The sequence below is a fragment of the Pinus tabuliformis genome, chromosome 5_1 (genome assembly GCF_031772625.1).
Source record: "Pinus tabuliformis cultivar Carrire ecotype Pingquan chromosome 5_1, CPIR1, whole genome shotgun sequence".
Classification (NCBI taxonomy): Eukaryota; Viridiplantae; Streptophyta; class Pinopsida; order Pinales; family Pinaceae; genus Pinus; species Pinus tabuliformis.
In genome coordinates, this window is record NC_142305.1 from 928739252 (window position 1) to 928760747 (window position 21496).

The 21496-nt window shown below is 38.4% G+C and overlaps 1 protein-coding gene across 1 annotated transcript in view; it reads left to right on the plus strand.

The window, feature by feature from the left end:
* Window positions 1-21496, plus strand: part of LOC149167827 (uncharacterized) — a 67797-nt gene that overhangs the window by 19652 nt on the left and 26649 nt on the right. The window lies entirely within an intron of this gene.

Below are 21496 nucleotides of genomic sequence, written 5' to 3' on the forward strand. Positions count from 1 at the left end.
CTGTCTCCTACCTCGCCCCAAGGAACCCCCTGCAGAAACTGTGTCCAATCCCCGCACCCAAAATTGCCATCCCCTCAATTTGCCACCAAAAACCCCAAAAAACCAAAACCAAACTCTTTGATCAGTTTACTAGCCTAATATCAGTGTTACCTTATTGGTCATCTCAATCTATTGAAGATTTTACGAGATAGACCGGAGAGAGCCCTCTCCGGCCCTGTAGGTCTAGCTACGAGGCTAAGTGGTTTGATGTTGCCTTGAGGTTTACCTTTCTCAGCCTGAGGTGAAATTTCAAGCGCTAACACACCATACCTCCTCGTGCACCTCTGCTCAAACCGTCTTGTCCTGCTTCAGACTTTGCATCTCAAGGCACAAATTTTGCAGCTGCGCATGGATTTGTTGAACTCCTAGATTAGTATCTTGCATCGGAGTCTCATGTAGTCTCATGGAAATCTTCAAGGCCACTGCTTGAGTTGTTAGCTTCTACTGCGACAACGCGCTCCTTAAGTGGGGTAGTAGTGAAGCCACAAATCACTCGCGATAATGTCCATCTGTCAAGTTCATATTGGCTTCGCGGTTTGACACTTCAATCTTTGATCCAATTCCCATGGTGTCTCACCTGGTCACATCGTGATTTCTTTGAATCCCACAATCAACTGCGACTCGGACTTAGGCCTGCTAAATTCCCTATTTAGTGCTGCTTGGATGTCTGCTACTCTCGCATTGGGTTATTGTTGGAGTACTTAATATGCCAGGTCAGCACATAATCCCGCAGAGCGCTAACTAGTGTCGCTTTCTTTATATGGTCATTTGTAACACCTTGAGCTTCACATACAACCCTTACAATGAACTAGAATTGGCTCGGATCCTCATTTCCCAAACTTTGAACAAAGGCAACATCACTGTGGTGCCATACTGAATCGCGGTGGTGGTGGAGGTGGTATGGGTGAAGTTGGAGGTAATGGTGGTGAAGATGGAGGTGGTGTGGGCGGAGGTGGTATTCGTGGAAACCCTTGTCTTATCAACTAAATATCACTTTGCGGAGAGACCTTTGTTGTCCCTTCTTCATCCCTTTGCGAAGGTGAAATCAAGGGGCTATACTCCGAACCCTTATTTCCTTCGTTTCTGTAACTTTTTCCACTTCACGTAGTCACAAACATCAAGGTAGATGCATAACCCGTTTTTCGCACAACAACATTTTAATCCAAGTATTTGAAGATTTTACGTACTTACCTCATGGTCCTTTGAAAAATCGTCGCTTCGCCTCGCTATAGATAACTGAGGTGTCGACCGTGAATTCAGTAACAAGTCCTTCTATGGTGCGAACAAGCCAATGGTCGACATCGTGCACAATCTTATCCCCTGATGCTTCCAACCTTCGCACTAGCTCTGGAGTCCACACAATAGGACCGTCAAGTTTCCATCTCCCTTGGCTATCTGCTAGCTTCGCGATCCACTCGTATAGCTCAGTAGGGAAAGGCGAAAAAGATTTTTTGGATCTTCATATACAGGTATCAGTCCAACCATTGTTCTTTTGATAGTCACGGGTTTCTGTTTTCTTGTTCTGCGAACTCGTGAATCCTTTTGTCCAACCAACCTTCGATTTCTTTCTTAGTTGGATTCCAGTGATACGACATCACACATCTCTATGCAAATTTCGGTCCTGACAACGAAACCATTTTTTGGCTTGTGGGGGCCTGACCTAGGTTCAATGTTAGTTAGCCAAACAAATACCTACACTACTGGCCCTTTTAGCAGTATGGGGGGATGCTGGGACCAAGTTTAAGCACCCTTGAGATGGATGTGATGTCGTTTTATTCAATCTATACCTGCCTTTGCGCAGGTTGCTTAACGCTTTGTTCCACCCTTTAGTACCTTCGCGAAAGGGTACAATGTCTTCCACGCAGCCCTAACCGGGGGTTGAAGTCCTTTCTCGCTTCTAGGGAAGCGAACTGCAATATCTTCCTAACTAGGCTAAGTGTTTTATTATCAAATCTTAGTTAGCTTCGTGTAAACAGATGTTCCTACTTTGCAGTCACTTATCCAACATAATTACATACATTCGCGCATAATGTAAGCATTATAAGTGAAATTTATACCTAATATAACAGATGCATAAACAAGAAATAAAGACGCAAAAATTGTAGAATACTTCTTTTTATTGATAATTTAAAAAAATTACAGACTCGACTCGCCCTGCGCACTCAGGTGTAGGGGTCTGCGCACTCAGCTACGGACTTCTAGGCCTCTGTGCACTCAGCTGAAAAGCCTCTACCTAGGCTATGAACCAAAACTTAGACTTATACTCAGAGCTATCTCTCATACATCATATCTTGCATGATTCCCTTATTCCATAATTGCCTCTAACTACTTAGAGCTTGGCTCTATTTATACAATCCCATGGTCCGCAGACCATGGGTAGATCTTCTACAGCCGACATTACATTTACAAACTAAGGGCGGACAACCCTATGAATTTTTAACAACTACGCATTGCACGACCACAAAATGCGGAGTCTTTACATTTGGATTACAAAATTGGACCAAAATATGGGCTTTTAACCCCAAAACTGCTTTTGGGGGATGCCGCACCCAACAGTTCCTCTACGCAGCAAAAACAGGTGGATACAGTCATGAAAGAAGACATGGACATCTTCTCCTCACCCATAGGGGTAATGTTTCACTGTTAGGTCAAGAATTCGTTTGATCTGACTTCCGGAGCACCTCTACCCAATGGGCTTATCTACCGCCACTCCATTCTAGAAAATGCCAAGTACAAGCAGCGACACGATAAGCATCAGGTACCACAAAAGTTTCAAGTGGGCGACAAAGTCTGGTTGCATCTGAAAAAAGAAAGCCTTACAAGAGCCCGTCAGAAGCTCAGACCACTCCGATATGGTCCTTACACCATTACCAAGGCCTTGGGAAACAATGCTTTGGAGCATAACATTCCCCCATTCCTTTGCTTGCACCCAGTTTTCAATGTGGACCGCCCTCGACCATGCTTCCCACCATTACTGGACACATCAGAGGTTACATAACAACTCACTAGGGACCAAGTTCGACAGAAGTTTCCTCATCTCATGGAGGAACTGAACACAATGGGGACCATTGCTTCCTAATGGGGGAGGAATGATCGAGGTGGATGTTGGTGGCCACCCACCTATCCCACTTAGACCCCCACAACTATCTCTTTCAGGTTTTTAGTTTCCTTAATTGCAACACAATTTACTATTTTTAGTAGTTTTTCGGGTTCTTAACTTCCGGAGCCGTTTTGAGGCCCTAAACGACATTTTTTTTTGGGAAAACTGGGAGAAAAATTGGTTCGTGGACCATGTTTCTCATCCCAAAGTTGTAGTGCTCAGATAGATCTTTCTAACGAGGTATTGTGCACGTCAAACAAAGATCGTATGCCAAAGTTACGGCCCTGGGAAGTTGATGTACCAATTTACCCAAACGGGGCCCACAGTTTGGTGTTTCATCTCCTACGGTTAGGTTTTTGGATGTTTAGGGTTTTCCGTTGTTTCTCAACAATAAATAGGCCTTTGAGCCTCATTGTAACATAGTTCAGAGGCATGTAGCTGCCACATCCCTTCTCAGAGTTAAGCTACCATTGCCCTAGCTAGTTTATTTCCATTTACGTTTGTAAGCATATTTCAGTATTTGATATTAATGGAATTAAGTATTATTTCTGCTGCATCTTTGTATTTATGGTTATTTCTGTACTTTATTGCGTCCCTGTTTAAATCCAGATCATTATGAACCTAACTAGGTTTAGGTATTTGATGTCTAAAGTAGAATGCTTCGATTATTGTATTAACATGATTTTGATGTAGTTAATTTCATTCTTCTATATATGTATTTGGTTGTACTTGCTATTTAAGTTTTGCAGGTACACAATCTTCAAGATAGTGTACGTATAAGCATGATGATGATGAAGATGAACTTGATGAAGTCGTGAAAGGTTGAAGCTTCTATGATGTTATAGAAGACGAAAGTAGTTGATCTCCCTAAGTTAAGAGGGAGTCTGGACAGAAGAAAGGGTATGCCTTCCCAATTGAGGGGGAGGGCACATTATGACAGTGAATACTTTGAATTAAACAAAATAACTACAGTTGAATGTTCGTGAAAAAGGCCTGAGAAGTATTGAGAACATATTTGGTGCTACTGAAGAAATGAAAGAAGAAGAAGAAAGCTTCCGACAAAATTGCATATGGATAACTTGATGATATAAACAACATCTAAATGAATAGGGACCCCAAAGGTTTGTGTTTACTTGTATTTTTGAAAGCTTATTATTGATTGAGGTTGTGTTTAAACAGGTAAATATATCCATAAAGAAGGACGAACACTTGGGAAGCATGTTTGGACAAATGGATATATCTAGTTTATTAGGGAGAGTTGAAGCATATAATGGCAGGTGCTTGGGAGGACATATGGCTGGGCTATGTGCGTTTGATGTCTAGATCCCAAAGAGGGAGGGTGGTGTTGGTCTCGGAGTTGTGACCTTGCATACACACCTAGACCCTTGGGTTGATGGTTAGTTAGTAAGCCTGATGGTACCTAGACTGGTTGGAAGCGTTAGTCCATCTTAGTCCCACTCTGATCAATTACCCTATTCAGGAATCTAGTCCATGGCACTAAGTGTGCCAAAACTCTTCGTAGTTCATTTTGGATATCTTCCATGTACCTCTATCGATATAGGTAATTATGAATACCTCCCTAGTTAAGAGGGAGTGTTGAAGAATGTAACTAGTGTCGATCTTCATAATTGTACTTGAGTCATAATGAAATGTATTTATCAAAAGAAAGAAAAATAAATTTGATTATTAAATAAATTGACTTATTAAAGCATGGTTTCATGCTTGGGTCAATTCTTTTTAGGTAAAAGCCTCCATTGAAGGCTTCTAGGGCACACGGGAGGGGGGGGGGGACTTGTTCCCCCCCGCGGGGGTCCTGCGGGGGGGGCTAATCCCCCCCTGCTGGGGGTTCGGGGGCCAGTGGTCCCCTGGTGGGGGTTTCGAGGGCAGCACCCTTGAAGCTAAAAACAGATGTAAAATTGCCTTGTAAAAGTATAGTAATTTCTAGTGAATCTGGGCCGTTCATTAGGTGAATGATCTGACAGTGGAATTTATGTTTAGTTTAGGGTTTTTTGCCCTAGAAGGCAACCCCTCTCTTTGTATGAGGGCATTGTATTGAGGTTGTGTAATAGATGTGTATTCTTCGAGTGAGAAATAGAGAGGTGAGACTGTGAGAGAAAACAGAGGATATTGCAGCGGACCTACTGTAGGTTGTGTCTCTTCATTTTGCTGGATAATAGGAAGGAAGGACTGGCTGTTCGGGGTGGACGTAGCCCAAACTGGGTGAACCACGTATACCTGTGTCTCTCTGGTTTTATGTGTTTGTGTTTTTCTGCATATAAATGTCTTGCATTTCTCTGTCATATATATAATTTTTGCTAACAAACTCGACCTCATTTGTCACTCATACACAACAAGTTCGATTTGCAACTTTTGGGGCCAGAAAAAGTGTGAATTTCAAGGAAGAAGAATAACGAAGGAGAAGAAGGCCTCTCACAAGCATAAGAAATTCAAAAATCTCTATATTTTTCCCACATGTGTGAGGTTGTGATGCTGTTTGAGGGGCTAAAATTCAGCAGTTGTTGGGAAGGATGAAATTCTAAAGTTGTTGGGAACGATGAAATTCTAAAGCTGTTGGTGAAGTTGGGTCGAAATTTCTGGGTTGACGCTGGGTTGAAGTTATTGGACAAGAAGAGACTATTGAAGGTTGATGTATCTAATTGAAGACCTAACTTGGTGGAGGAGGGAAGTCTGTTGGTTAAGGTCTTGGTTGTCTCATTGTCACATGAATCTATTGAAGGAAGAGTTCTTGACTGGGTTTTCCCCTATGTAGGGGTTTTCCCTTGGATGTGCACCTACATCTGGTGTCCTTGATTCTCATGTTTTGGTTTTGGTAATTGCTTGATGAACTAAGATAAAAATAAGAACATAATAAATATAATAATAATTTAAGGAAATCACAAGTAATTAACGATAAGAGAAAATCTTTCTGCCTTTATGAAGTTCCAACAGAAAAGTGGTGGAAGGACAAGGTAAGGGATATTCTTTTAGAAATTTGAAGTGGTGATTGGAGTTAATGAAGATAAGGGAAGGACTAAATCATGAATGAACAAGTTTAATATGTGGAAAAGTGGAAAGAAATCTAACCAATGGTTGAGAGAAGTTTTCTTGGTAGTGGAAGGAAGGTTGTGAAGGATAACAATAGAAATCTGAAAGTGTTTAAGGAAGTGGAGGAAGTGATAGAGGAACCACACTAGGAGCATGAATGTGATATAGACAATTTATAAAAATATATTGTATCAAGAAGATACCTCTAAAACATTTTTTGATTAGGCAATAGAAGAAGCCATGGGCATGGTTATGTATATATTTTAATTTTCTTCATTTTTTGGCTCTTTTTTGGTAAAAGGGAACAAAAATGTGAAAGCCAAGAAAAATAACATAATAGATGGAAGGGAAATAATTTTCAACATCAAACGTCATCTAGTAAATACCCACCCCCTTGTCCATTGAACTATGTCACAAGAACAAACTACAATAATTTCTACTACTTTGGTTTATTGTAAGCAATAATAAGCTCTCAAAAGCACATGCATGTATTATTCCATAACCATAAGTTTCTAGGCAAGATGGATAATGGTTTTTTTGATAAACTATTATTTTATTACGTAAAGACAAACTTATTCTATGTATGACAATGATATTGCTCACTACCTCTTTTCATTTCATTTCCACTAATATAATTTCATTAGTGAGTAATTGCATTGCTACATAGAGCATTACCAATTATATTCTAAATAATTATTTTGAACTTAATTCTAACAATACATCACAATATCTTGTATTTTATTTCCAAAACCATTTGAATAATAAAAATTAAACACTAAATTGCATATCAATAATTGCTTATAAAAAATAAACTAACATAATAATAAATAATTTAGAATTATAAATAAATTGTTTAATCATTAATTTACCATACCCATTTATGATTCTAATCAATTTAAATAAATAATTATTAAAAGGTAGTTAAGATACTTATTTATAATTTTCTTAAAAAAATAATTATTTAAAAATAAAATAAATATTTAAAATTCAAAGTTAATTAAATAAATATTTAATATTCATTTTTTACTTTGAAGTGTCCCATTGACTTTTACGAATTTTCCTCGTGTAACAATAGTGAGAGTGAATGACAAATTAACTCAAACGGGAAAAAGACAAATTTATTCAAGGTAACGTCATGCATTATTGAGTTGAAAAGTTGAAAAGTTTCTCATGATAAAAGTGAATGAGAGATTGATTGAAAACAAATCAATGTTCATTAGCAACAAACTAGACAACTATATTAATTATCTTATTATAATCTATACTAATTATATTTCTATAATCTATCTTGAACCTAGGGCATAAAAACATGACATTAGGTTAGGGACGTTGAATAAATGTAACCTAGGGCATAAATAGATGATCATTGAACAAAGTTGGTCATTATGCTCGTTTTCCACTTTTTTTTTATGGTGTTCATTTAAAAGGGAGATGAACTTAGAGAAAGAAAGAGGCAAAAATGTTAAATGATGCAAACTGTGGGTGAAGCATGTGGGGCTGCGAGGCAGTGTGGCATCCAAAACAGAGCAAAGTGAAAAGTGAACATCGAGTCAAATCAATTTCTTTTGCGAATTCTGATGCACGTCATCATATTTGTTTCATCAAACTTCAGTTTAATGGAAATCTATCGAATTGGGTCACGCCTTAATCAAACGGGTATTGGAAGTTGCACGTATTGACATGCTTGATGGTACATTAATATGATTACACGATAAGAGCGAAAGGAGTAAACCAATCACAATTAAAAAAAAATAATAAATATTTAAAAAAATAAACTAATTTCATTTGGTAATGTGAACTTTATATAATGTGATTTATTTTTTGGTCAAAATAGAGATTAATAGGTAGCCAATGCTGAATCAAATATGTATATCTCTGCCTGTGACAGGGATAATAATAAGGTATTTTTTCTTTTAAAGAAGATTTTTTTTTTTTTCTAATAATATATATATATATATATATATATATATTTTAAATGTGATCAAGTGAATAAAGTGATCAAGAATGGATTGTAATCCAGAAACAATGGAAGGAAAAGATTATAATTTGGAAATGGAGGGAAGATTCCCTAAAACTTCATATAACTATGCATTGATGCTATTTAGAATCAAATGGATTCTTGTAGGGAAATATGCTACTATTTTTATCTCTCCCGCCGAAATAAAACTTATATAAACCTAAACTCGCAAACCAATTGATCATTCATGAGTCAAAGGTAATAAAAAAATTAGACCAATTGGACAAAAAAAAATATGATATAACCAATTTACAATTAAACATTGAGGATTATACATTTATATCACAATTCTCTAAAATGGTACAGGTATAATAAGCCTACCTCAAATATTGTTTCATGAGGCTGATCTCGCGCTCTTCTTTGATCCCTATGGAGCGATTAAGGTGACATTATTATAGGTTCACCCTAGATGGAAACACTAGGGTCCTTCATCCAAAGTATGAAGAATACGGTTTTAACATTTACCTACATGAAGAAAAAAATAACACTTTAGGATGTTACACAAAAGTTAGATTCAGTAACACTAGAAGATATACAATATATCTCAAAAGTAATTCTTCAAGAAAGTCAAAAGTCAGTGCAAAATATGAAAAAAGAAGTTGACAAAATTATCGTTGACAAAAATGAAGAAATTTCTCAGCTTAAGGACCACAGTGAAAAACTACTTGCATAGACCAAGAAGTCCAAGGTTGAGAAGCAAAAATTAAAGTAAGGAAAGGAAAGTTTCAAGAAGAAACTCAACGAGAGTGTATCTGATAAAGAAGAAGAACATTTGCACTTAAAAAACCTTAATCAAAAGATATTAGAACAAATTAGAGATTTGAAAAATGAGAAGCTGGAGTGTCAAAATGAAATTAAATCAAAAGCTGAAGAACTTTCACATTTAAAAAATCATAATCAAAATCTACTTAGATTAAGAAACTTAAAGATGATAAAAAATCATTGAAGAACAAATTCAAAGAACTTATTGCAAAAGAAGCATCGAAATATTCAAACATAGTAGTCCAAGTTGAAGAAAAGAGAACAAACATAGATCCATTAGTTTCACAGTTCAGATAGATTAAAATCCAATTGAAGTGAAGACATAATTGGATGCTATAGTTAAAACTACAAAAAGTCCAAGAGGAAATCCGGTGATCAACTCATAAACATTAGCACTTGAAGTAAATCAAGAAATTGCCAAAAGCATGATCAAGGAAAATTAGGTCACATGAAATCCTTACTGGCATCCTCATCATAAAATTAGACCGTAATTAGTCAATGTGTCGTCATCATACAGAAAGGAAACAATAGACTTATGTTCCGAAGAGTAATGATGTCATGACAATTCTGTCATGATAAAAATTCATCTGAAGTATCTAGTGACCACAAGATTCCACAAAATATTGATTTAGGTAGTGAAATCCCTTCTCAATTAGATAATTTTGTTTATCACTCAAACAATCCTATCATCTTGTATCATCAAAGATGACAAATCAAAGAATTTTGAAAGATGAAAATAGATTATAAGACAAAGATACATATGACAAACCTTGTTAGCGATAAGCTTTGAAGACAAAAAATTTCTGAAGAGGAAGACAATGTTATGAATATAATATATAAAAATAGTATAAATAATAATAAAAGTAATCACAATAATGATTAATTGAATAATAATTAGTTATTAAAGAGAGATGTCCCAAAGAACATGATTATTCCTATATAAGTAGGGCCCTCATTTGTAACCAACCATATTCTTCATTCATACATTTATACATAATATTATTTATTCCTAAAATGGATTATTTCACTATATTCCAAATGTCTTGGACTATTTGACGTGTGTATACTAACTTTGTTCATTACAAAAGAAACATAGGGTTAAGGAACAAAAAAATTGAAGAGCTTATCATTCTAGAAAGGACTAGGTTAAGTTAACATACCTATCTTGTTCTCAATTTCCAAAAAATGGATTAAAGGAAGAAGCTAACACGCTACTTCCTTAAAGACTTGGAATAATGGTTAGTCTAACAAGGATCATGAAGCACATACCACACTAATATGCTTGATATATAATTCATTCATTCAATAAAAACACAAAAATAATATAAAAGAAGCCAACTAACCTGTTTTTCATGCATTCATCTAAGATCCACCAGAACCATCCATGAAAATAGATCAAATCCACATCAAGAAAGTCTCCAAAAAAATTTCGCAACTCATCCATCCATAGCCAAATTATAAAATAGAAAATTGTATAAATTTTAGACTTCCTAAGTGATTTCTTCCCCAAATCCAACCATGAGAAAATGAGGGGAAGTGTGTAACAACCCTCGTGAAAATTACATGTAATAAAAGTAAATAAAGGCAATTATAATAACCACGAATGATGGGACACTTGTTCCAAGCTGGATGTTGGGAAAAATCCTAGTGATGGGGATTACTTGTAATTGTTTATGGCTAAGGAAATTGGAAAAGGCAATGGCTAAAGCTTTGGAAAGGCAACAGGCATTTTGGCACATTTATTTATGAAAATAATGGAAATTAGGAGAAAAAGGAGGTGAAAGGTCACAAGTTGCATGTGAGGAGGAAATTGAAGGAAAGTAATGGAAAATGGAGAAAATAGAGGCCACATTAATAAAAAGGATTTTGAGGATTAGTTGGTAAAATTTTGTCAGTTCAGTTTTGGAGCTCTCTCATTACTCTCTCTCTCTCTCATACTCTTGAAGACTTAGAATTTTCTTGGAGCACTCTTGGTGGGTCTGGCATACTTGGATTCTTGGAGCAAGAAGGCAAAGGAAGAGTAGGAAAGCGCAAGAGGACATTAGGATCAGCAGCTACAACGAGTTTTTCTTGCAGGTATCGAGTTGCATATATGTTTTCCTCACTAGGTTTGGCATGCGTGGCACATGCATGTGGATTCTTGGTCATGATCTGTCACTGGCATGGAGGATTTCATGGATTAACAATGTATTTTTATAGCCTTGCCATTTCCTAGATAACCATGGAGATTGTGGATTTATTTCCTTGTTTTTTTGGTTGGTTCTCATGTTTCCTTAGCTTGGGTTGAGTTATTAGTTCGTGGAATCCTTGATTGGAAAAATGCTCTGAAAGCCCTGTAATGACTTGGGTTGAGTTACTAGTCTCGTAGCCTTGGTTGGAAAAATTCTCTGGAAGCCCTATAAAAAATTTGGTTGAGTTATTAGTCTCGTAGCCTTGGTTGGAAAAATTCTGTGGAAGCACACATTTGGTGGGAAGATGTGAAGAATGTTAGACGTATAAATGAGGAATATTTTACTTGGAGTGAGTTTGAGCGGCTATTCAAGAAGAATTTTTTTCGGAAAGATACTTTGATGACAGGGCGAAAGAATACTATGAACTAAAGATAGGATCTATGATAGACTATGAGTACACTAGCAGGTTCTTGGAACTACTGAGGTCTGTGCCTGACCTCAAGGAGGAAAACGCTAAGATTTAGAGATTCGTTAGTGGATTACCGGGTGTATTCAAAGATAACATTGAGTTCGACGAGCCTAGATCATTGGAGGAGGCCATTCGAAAAGTGAAGCATTACTATGAAAAATCGAAACCTAGAACTGAGACAAAACTAGATTGGAAAGGTAATGCAAAGAACAAAGGAAAATGGGACAAAAAGCGAGTAAGACCACAACATTCAGGTAACAAGGAGAATTTTGCTCCACCTAAGAGGTTCAATGCATTAGATAGATGATAGGGACACCGATCCGAGGAACAAAATAAGGATCCCATGCACTGTTGGACTTGTGTAGGAGATCATCGCAGGACGGATTGTCCATGGTACCAGAGTGGTAGGCTAAGATATACAATGCGCATGAGGCATAAACTGTTGGGGATGTTGGTAAGAGTATTATGCGTATATATGCAGCACTAGATAACAAACATGTAGAGCATCAGGGATCTATTATTGAGATGGATGGTAATCTTTGTGATCAAGTTATTTCTATTTTGATTGACCATGGATCTAATTATATCTATGTTAGTCCTAACTTGGTGGATAAGTGTGGTTTGAGAAAGGAATTGCATGCAGAATCTTGGTTAGTGCAGTTGGCTATAGGTATGAAGAAGCGAGTTCATCATTGGGTAAGATCTTGTACATTTCTTTTGAATGGTATGCCTACCGCAACACATTTGAATGTATTAGCATTGGGTTCATACATTATGTTGTTGGGAATGGATTGTTTGTATCTTCATATAACCAATGTAGATTATTATGACAAAGCCATTGAGTGTGTTGATGACAATGGGGAACTAAGAGCCTTACATGGTAAGAAGAAAGCTACATCAGTTAGGATGGTGACAACTATGCAAGCAAAGTGCAGTCACAGGAAAGGGTGTAAGTTATTTGTAGTGCACATTTCTAGTGATAAAGGTAAGGAAGTTGAGGATGCATATGTGTTGAGAAACTACCCAGTTTTACAATAGTTTAAGGATGTATTTCTTGAGGACATTACAGAGTTTCCACCTCAAAGGGAGGTAGACTTGTCTATTGAGTTAGTGCCAGTGGTAGCTCCAACATCAAAAGCACCTTACAGGATGAGCACACCTGAGTTGGTTGAGTTAAAGTTGCAGCCGAAGGAAATGTTGGACAAGGGATACTTTAGGCCAAGTGTATCACCATGGGGCATACCAATATTATTTGTGGAGAAGAAAGATGGTACTCTCAGATTATGCATGGACTACAGACAGTTGAACAAAGTAACCATCAAGAATATGTATTAATTGTTGAGGATTGATGATTTGTTTGATCATCTGAAGGGAGCAACAATGTTCTCAAAGATTGATCTGAGACTGGGATATCATTATGTATGCATCAAAGAAGCAGACATTTACAAGACAAATTTCCGGACTAGGTATGGGCATTATGAGTTTGTTGTAGTTCCATTTGGCTTAACTAATGTTCTAGCTACATTTGTGTTTCATGAATAGTGCGTTGCATCAATAATTGGATAAGTTTGATATTGTGTCCATTGATGATATACTAGAATATTCTAAAAATGAGGAAGAGCATGCCACACATTTAGCAGCAATGTTGAGGTCGTTGAGAGAACGTCAATTTTTTGCTAAGCTCAACAAGTGCAGTTTCTTTCAGACTAAGGTACACTACTAAGGACATGACTAAGGCTATTACAGGAGGTTCATTCGGAAATTCTCAAAGATTTCTTATCATATTATGTCATTGCAGAGGAAAGGTAAGAAGTTTGAATGGATAGAGGAGTGTCAGGCTAGTTTTGAGCAGCTTAAGAAGTTGTTGACACATTAACCGATGCTAAATATTGCAGATCCAAACAAAGAGTTTGTAGTATGAACAGATACTTGCAAGGGAGGACTTGGTGTAGTCCTTATGCATGATGGACAAGTGGTATGCTATGAGTCGCGGAAACTGAATGAACACGAAAAGAACTACCCCACTCATGATCTTTAGTTAGCAGTGATTGTAGATGTATTGAATATGTTGAGACACTATCTTCTGGGTAGGAGGTTCACATTGATGAGTGATCACAGTGGTTTGTGATATCTATTTGACCAACTGAATCTGAATGGTAGGCATGCTCAGTGGTTGGCTACAATCAATGAGTTTGATTTTGAGATCAGATATATCAAAGGTAAAGAGAACAGAGTGGCAGATGCTCTTAACAGACGGGTACAAGTAAATCACTTAGTAGCTATGAGTTCCTATGGAACATATCTACAAAATAGGATCTTGCAAGCAGGTCAGCAGGATGTTAGATATATAGAGATTATTCACAGGTTGCAGCAGAGTATAGGTATAGGTACAGGTGATGGTATTGGTAAAAGCGATAGTACATGTAGATGTATAGTGATGGTACATGTACATGTGATAGTACAGGTACAGGTGCACAGGATGTGGACTATTTCCTTAGAGCATATGGATTGGTTAGGTTCCGAGACAGGATATATGTGTCGAATAGCAGTGAGCTCAAGAAGGTGATCTTGAGGGAGTTTCATGCGAAACTATATTCGGTTCACCCAGGTTATTAGAAGACACTGATAATAGTGAAGAAATTTTATTATTAACTGTATCTGAAGAGGTGTTGACGGTGTTGGACCCACCAACATGTCAATAGATCTCCCCAGTAAGAAGTCCCAACTAGACCTTAGACCATTTGGAGTAGGAGTCAAAGCAGTGGGTAGTAAAGCAATGCCTTTGACTGCAATGGCGCACAAAGGTAAGTGTGATATCTTTGTCAAAAGCAAGTGTGTGACCTTGTAACAAGTAAAGTGAGATGCATGGGGGTTCTATCATGCAGAGGGGGAAAGGAAATGTGTCCCTTAGAACCTTTAATAGTACGCATCCTTAAAGGAACACATGAGCTGAATAACATCAGAAGCTTGAAAGCATAATAGTCCACAATCCAAAGTGACGGGTTAAACCAACAACACATTTGCAACAAGATTCATACAATTGCATACAAAATATTTCATAGACAAATGCGTAAGTTAAATAACATACATTGCTTAAGAAACCAGAATAGTCCAACTATAATAACAACATATGCATGAAAATGTGTTGGCTATGTTATATAATTTTAAGTGAAAGTTCCATCCATACATAAACCATTGAAAACAACTAGCCCCAATAATGGAACATTATAGTCAACACTGCCTGCTCCTCCAAAGAGATGTACTCGCTCTACGCCATGGAGAAGCCAAGGCTCGTCACAATACTCTCTAATCCTTCTCTAAGTAATGCCTAGCCAAAAGCTTGGCTCCCAAAATCCTGTACTATGAGTTAAGAGGTTCTATATAGAGCAAAGGGTGGGGTGACCCTTAACATTCCCCTTTGACTCTTGGACTATCCTCATGACTGTTCACATTACATAGTGACTGTTCACTTTCCACTAATGACACTTGGAATTTCACTTACAATATATTTACAATAATACAATTTCCACATATACCCATGTGGGACAAAATAGGCTTGAGTTAGCCTGACAAGACAAACAACGTCACTCGGAGCCTTGGGGAAAGACCAACTTGGTAACCTCCTCGCGATGGTATTTGGTGAAAAATTGATACCAAGCTTGGTACTGCACTATTGTGTCCCCATACTGTTTGGTGACATCTTTGTCGAAGTGGACGCTTACCTCCATAGATTCTGGTTATATGGTTATGAAACCTCTGTCCATCTCATCTTGAAGCATGTGGAGGCCTCTCTGCGCCAAACATGCTGATGAAGGTGCCACTAGGTGAGGCATACCAATCTACAATGTTAAGAAATGCTTGCATCGCTTCCTAGGACATGCAAGGTGGATCCTGTTCAAATATCATCATGTACAGTGGGGCGATGAAGTGGTTAGACAACCTCGCCACTACTCCTTGGTAGCTGCACTCAGAGAGAAACTTGCAATAGACGTTGACAACTTCCTCTTATGGTGTCCATGTCCAACCCATGCTAGGGAACTGCTACTGGGCACATATTACATCAAGCGGGTACGCGGACATAGAGAATCTTGCTTATAGATCCTTAGGTGGATTCTGAGCATTAGACACATGAACTTTCAATTGAAGAGAAAAACATGTCTGACCTATTGAAAGGCCTTCCTTCATTTGCCAATTGATCTAACATAACAACCCAACTCTACGGGAAGGTCTCCGTGCTCTCTTTACCATACAAGCAACATGCGAAGATGACCAGGAGTTGGTAAGCCTCCCTGAGTGACTTGGTCTTGTAGACCTCGTTGGGTGTCATCTTTAACTTCGATGGCTCTTTTACCCAATGCTTCATGATGTCTCTAGTGTTCACATTGTTATTGGGAGTGAAGAATAGTGCACCATGTAGTTCAACGACTATGGCAAGTGATACATTTGATGGTAGTTTTTCGACCTGATGGTGGAAATATGTTCCCACTAGTATTTCTCAATGTCATCATCTTGGTATCAGTATGTGAGACACCCAAAGAATGATATCTATGCAACGGAAGGCTAGGTACCTTCGTGTAACCCTATACAAGCCTGACTTGTGAATGTTGACATTGACTTGTCAATCTTCCAGATCTTCCTTGAAACTACATGCAAATATGTCCTTTATTTCTTGCCATGTGATCTTCATGTCCTTCTCTACGAACAACTGTGTGCCTACATAGATGTGAAAGTTCATTGGCACCTTTTCAACCACGTCTAGTGCTTCTCTCTATAGTGGCCTTTGATCCAACTCTATTCCAAATCATGATGCCTGTACTGCTGAGAGACTGCTCAACAAATGATGTACCTGGAGACAGAGCGAACACTCACGGCAAGAAAATGTCAGCATAAAAACATAAAGCACTTCAAGGATCGATCATGCAACAAGATGGGTGACTGTTGGGCAATATTGCGTAGTAGTGACTCTAAGGGGTTGGGGGACTGTTAGCTAGATCTGCACATTAGGCAGTCCCAACTGCTAGTGAGATGTGTTGCTGAATAGAACTACATAGAGTGTAGTCCACTGAGGCTGGCTGTGGACTGGAACTGTGCAATGCGCAGTTCAGTCTAGCTTGATTGTTGGCTGGGACTACGCATTGTGCAATCCCAGTGGGCAAGACTGGGCACTATTTCTCATAACTGCGCAAAACACATCTAGATACTAGTGACATGTAGCTTCTGTGAAATTCCTAGAACCAAGGCATAGCCTTGATATCTAGGAATGCACAGTACATGCAAGGCAAAGCAAGATCTGAGCCAAGGCAGCCCAGATCTGCCCAAGGGAAACTTGAAAATGAGTAGATATGAATGCATGAGTGAAGGATGGTGCAGATAGGAGTGAATTATCATGCATGCAATCAAAACCAATGCAGGAATCAGTCAAACGGATGAACAATGAAGCTGGTGAGGTGAGTTTCCGCAACGTGGACCATCAATGCAAAAACAATGTTATGTAGTCGATGCTTAGGAAAGACAATGCAAAACTTCAAACACCAATTATATAAGTTAAAACAAACTAAAATGCCAGTGGTATTTCAGTAAAACATGCAAAACAACATTCACACAAGCCAAAGAAACAAAAGCAACAGAAAAAGTAGCAAAATACTTGAAAAGAAAAACTTTATAGAAAAGCTGCGCTGAAGGTTCTTAGATGCCTTGGGAATGCTAGAGCTCCAAGATTGAATGTGTAGAATGAGTTATGGGATTTCCATTAAATAGATCTGCTAAATTAGGATTGATGAAGCGCATGCCAAAAATCTAGGAAAAAGTGACAAGTGGTGGGAAGTTTCTAAAATTGACTTGAGTGTAACTCCCAGTGCTAAAAATAGATCCCTATTTTTTAGGGATGTTTTTTTCATTTTTTTGTTGCTTTTTTGGGAAAGGATTCCATGCATGCATGGAGAAATTGCACAGTTCTGGAGGGAGTCGAGCAACTTGCTGACACATGCATCGGAAAACGACTGAATGAATGCCTCTACGTAGTTCCTGGGCTGGATGGCTCTAGCTCCCTCTCATGCTTTGCATAGTTTCCCGGCTGAAGACACGTTGCCAGTTGGGTCTTTGAAATTTATGAGACGAAGCTCACTGCCAAGATGCTTTGCGTAATTCTGGAGAACAAGGTAGGCTGCTGGGCTGCTTTGCGCAATTCCTGAGAGTAAGGCAGGTTGCTGGCCTGCTCTGCACAATTTTTGAGAGCAAAGCGGGCTGCCCTTTAAGACTGCACATTTTTCCAAAACAACGCAAGAATCAGATGTAAAGCAAGTCTCAGGGTTAGATTTTGGTTAGTCAGCAAAGTAAGTAAACGAACACAAGCTACAAAGTGAAAGACAAACTTGAATGAAACGCAAGTACTTGAGCAATGCAAGACAAGCTGCTAAGATTATGAGGAGGGAGGCTCCAAAACAAAGTGAAGAAAAATTTTGGAGGGTGGTTGTAGCCGCTACAACATTGGCGACACACTGGTAGAACTCAAGCTCTCTGTATGGACCTTGTTTCATGTAAAGCGACTCTAACTCCGGAAGTATTGTTTGATTATTTGATCATCATGGCTTCTAGACTAGCTTCTGTTAAATATATAGTCCTTGCCATTCTCTTGATTGGTTGGCACACATACCAAGCCAAGTCAACTGAATTGTTTCGATTGGGGATGAGGGGTATATTGATGCACAAGTAATATAACTATCAAAGTTTTAGTTTCATCTCTGGTGTTTCTCCATTTCCAGCAAGCCTGGACAGTACCCCGGCGGAGTCATGCAGGAACACAAGAATCGCTTCGTTGCTAGCGAGGCTGGTCAGTACCCCGACGAAGTTACTTGCATCGCCCCTCTACGTAGGAAGCCTTTCTCTTATTTTGCATTTATTTTATTTTTTATTTTTCATTCTTTTCATTTTCAAAGAACTGTGCATAGGCACTTATTTATTTCATGAGGTGGAAGAGGGATCCTGACTTATTGACAGCATAAGAGGTTGTCCCCCCTCACCTTACTCTACTTGATTGAGGTGACAAGGGTTAATTGGATATATAAAGACCGATTAGAGTAGGCAGTACTAGTTAAAAGTGCAAAATTTATGTTTTCACCAAGACTCCCTCTGAACAGTACGTATTTTCCATTAGGGTATCACCGACTGAAGACAACAAGATCCTAGATAGGACAACAGATAACCAATTGTTGATAGTTGTACAAGTCCTCTTGAACTTCACCCTACTTGTCTCAAGAGCCAAAGACAGTTTCATGTGAAGCTAATCCTATGGGTTCATAACAAGAAAACAAACAAATAAGTGAAGGACAAAAGTAAACAAAAGCAAAACAAGTAAGAAAAGAAAAACATGCAATCAAAGCAATCAAGAAAGAAAACACTACTCCTACTCCTAAACCAAACAATGCATGGGCCTACTCACATGAAGTGATATTTATAATGCAGCCACCGACACATTGGTTGGCCCATGTTGGTGAAGGCATGGTTGACAAGAAAGATATACAAGTAAACCAACACACAAAAAATATTAGGCAATGAAAACCAACACGCTTGAAGTTTTAATTCATCCATAAAAAAGAAAATAGTAGAAGCGCAAGAACAACACTCTGTGGATGTACCATGGTGTTGCAACACACTATGCATAGACAATGAGCATGTACACTCTTTTGACCGTGAAAAACTAGAAAACATGAAAAAACAAGACAACTTTTGCTTAGAAAGACTGTTCGTTGTGTATGATTCCTCCAATGTATGAGCGATGGGATCATGTGATTGTGGTGGAGGATGTAAAATCTATAGATTAGATTGATTTTCAATACAAACAGGAGAGTGATGAGGAGTCTGGGGTGTTTCAACAGATTTCTGATTGGAAGCGGAACTGACCTCAAGACAATGAGGACCTGACATAACCATCATCTCAGGTTGAAGTGCCTCGACATCTTGAGAGGTTTCCACTTCATCATCAAGTAGATCGTCAAATACTAGAGGATTAGAAATATCAAGAATATGTGAATTGACATCATGATCGAATGAAGGAGTAAAATGATCACGATAGCCACAATCAGAAAATTCGAGATGTTCATCGACATCCTCATGATCTGACGAATCATACAGAGGGGTTGACGAGAAACAAAAATGTTCACCCTCTGAGTTTTCAAAAAGAAAAGATGATAGATTGGTCAGATCTAGAAAGAAATACGTGTGCTCTCCGCAATCAAATGACAAAATGATATTCCGTGTGTTCCGTGAATGATCGGAAGTAAAAACATCTGAGGATGAATTTTCATAAGACAAATCAGAAATGGCAGAATCACAAAAGATGTTAGGAAACAATGGATGAGGTGTGGACGGAAGGAGGTCACCCTTCACTGTAGGTTCTTCTTTAGATTCCCACACATTCTCATCATAAATGACAATGTAGGTTGGCTACTCAACACCAACTCCATCGACAACTTGATCCTCGTGAACAACGAATGTGGAGTCCGAAAATGGGAGAACACAATAGAGTACAATCTGAAGGATCAACAGAACGAGAGGACGAAGGTTGAGAAAACGAGTTCACGTGACAACCAACAGGCTTGCAAGCCAATTCTGTGCAGATATGCAGAGTAGGTGGGGTGGGAGGATGTGACAGTTCAACATATGGTTTCACAACTTCTCCCACCTTGTACTATGGAGCTAGAGTTGTTTGATAAGAAGCAGATGAAGGGTCACTTATGAAAGAAACCTCGTCCGTCTCGGGTTTGGAAGTTCTAACACTGAGGTATGCTGGGAGGGGTTTGAATGATTCTAACACATTAGGATTTTCAGGCATTTGAAGAAATACTGAAATCTTTCATTGAGAAATTTCCAATCAATTTCATCTTCTGGGATTTGAAATGAGAGATTACAGAAGCAATTCCAAAATTGTAAAAGGGATTCACTAGGTGCTTTCTGTAATTCCATAAATTTTTTATTGAGTGGTTTGCGATCATAATGATAGAAAGCACGGGCCAACTCTCCGATCATTTGATCATAAGAGTGAATGGAGGCTGCGGGAAATGTGACACACCATTGCAGTGCGTGCCCTATGAGCATGAATGTGAACAAAAAGCAAGCAACGTCGTCTGGGAGGAATTCATTCCTTTAATGAAAACCCATGAAGGCAACTCTATGACTAAGAAAAACTGGTTCACCTTCACCATCATATGTGAAACACGAAAAGTCATTAAAGAGATCCTTTGATACTTCAAAATCACGTTGATGATACAAACATGTCAGAGGTTTAACTGTAATGTAAGTCATGAAGAATGTGTAGATATTCAAAATAGACTTTGAGGACACAACTTGTCATCTAGCCCTCCTTCTTGCAGCATAAATGTTGATGGTGCTAGACCTGCGAACATATCAGGGGATCTCCCCAGTAAGAAGTACCAATTAGACCTCAGATTGTTTGGAATAGGAGTCCCAAAAGTGAGTAGTAAAGCAATGCTTTGACTGCGATAACACGCAGAGGTAAGTGTGATATCTTTATCAGAAGTAAGTGTGTGACCTTGGAATGAGTCAAGTGATATGCATGGGGGTTCTGTCAAGCGGAGGGGAAAAGGAAGTGTGTGCCTTAGAAGCCTGTAATAGTATGCAGCCTGAAAGGAACACATGAGCTAAATGGCATCAAAATCTTGGAAGCATAATAGTCCACAATCCAAAGTGATGTGTTAAACCAACTACATGTTTGCAACAAGATTCATACAATTTCATACAAAATAGTTCATACACAAATGCATAAGTTAAATAACATACATTGCTAAGAATTCAGAATGATCCAACTACAATAAAACATATGCATGAAAACCTGTCGGCTCTGTTATATATTATTAAGTGAAAGTTCCATCCATACA